Source organism: Nomia melanderi, unplaced genomic scaffold (assembly GCF_051020985.1).
Source record: "Nomia melanderi isolate GNS246 unplaced genomic scaffold, iyNomMela1 scaffold0687, whole genome shotgun sequence".
Classification (NCBI taxonomy): domain Eukaryota; kingdom Metazoa; phylum Arthropoda; class Insecta; order Hymenoptera; family Halictidae; genus Nomia; species Nomia melanderi.
In genome coordinates, this window is record NW_027475801.1 from 2,023 (window position 1) to 3,288 (window position 1,266).

Consider the following 1,266-nt stretch of genomic DNA (forward strand, 5'->3'; position numbering starts at 1 on the left):
TAACACACACCGTGTTTTTCTCCAGTCGTCAAAGCGTTCGTGCGTCGAATTCGAAAAATAAAAAAAAGAAATACACCTTTTCTCTCTCTCTCGGGGTAAAAAGAGTCGATGTGTATTGTGTATAAAGGTTCTGCTGCGAGAAGTCTCGTTTTGCCGTGTGTTTCGGTAACGACGATCCTCCGAAACGTACATCTCATTCGTAAGAGAGGAAGAAAACAATCTCCCTGGGGCCAGTCGGTAATATACCGACATACGACGTGTCGTGCACATCCGTCTCACGCACGGTATACAAAATATGAATAAAACGTGTGTAGTCTCTCTCTCTCTCGACTTCTTAATATTTTCTTTCACCTCTGACGCATCATTTCAGGTGACGTCGGGAGCGCGGGAAAAAAAATTTTTCTAAACACACGAAACCGTTCATCTCACGAACAGCCGAAAAAGTTGTCGCTCAGATCCATATCGCAGTGGAGCGGTATCCGCGGGCGGTCGTAATTGAACGACGCACGACGCCGCGAACACTCACGCGAGTCCATACAAACGATTCCGATCGTTTTGCAACAACTAGAACGTACACTGTCCGTGAAATTCACAGAATTTTCGCGTGTCCGCGACAAACGCCGACGAGACACCCATCGTTCGCTCGTACGTAGCATCCTTCTCTTAACCCGACTCAGAAACGTTCTTTGCGCCCTTCGGTAAAAAAACGTTCGATCCGAAGAGGTGAACGACGGCGGGGATTTGACAGAGCTACGCAAGCAGTGTATGGTACGTAAACGACCCTCAGCCAGGCGTGGTCCAGGAATTGTATCCGTGGACCGCAATGTGCGTTCGAAATGTCGATGTTCATGTGTCCTGCAGTTCACACGTTGACGCGCAATTAGCTGCGTTCTTCATCGACCCACGAGCCAAGTGATCCACCGTTCAGGGTAATCGTATAAATTTTATATTTCACATATATAATTTTATTCTCATTTGTTCGACCTAATATCTCTCTTCTTTCAAAGAGAAGATAAAAGTTGATACCTGAATCTCCGACCAGCGCGCGAAGGAGATTCAGGCGTCGCCTTGGAGACGACACCGAAGCCTTTCGAGACGAAAAACGTTCAAGTAATATGTATATATTTCTCGACGTTCCGGGCGTATAGTGCATTCAAAAACCCGCGAAAGACGCAGAAGACTCGCACGCGTGGAAACGACGGGGATATATTTTGTATCCTACCCGATACTGAATCCATCGCGTGCAGTCGACCCTCGCGTTCTTCC

At 47.3% G+C, this 1,266-nt stretch overlaps 1 non-coding gene across 1 annotated transcript; it reads right to left on the reverse strand.

Moving 5' to 3' along the window:
• Nucleotides 1-777: 777 nt before the first annotated feature.
• LOC143176632 (5.8S ribosomal RNA) lies at nucleotides 778-932 on the reverse strand. Its single transcript, XR_013001154.1, has one exon. It is a non-coding gene; the product is annotated as a 5.8S ribosomal RNA (ribosomal RNA).
• Nucleotides 933-1,266: the final 334 nt, after the last annotated feature.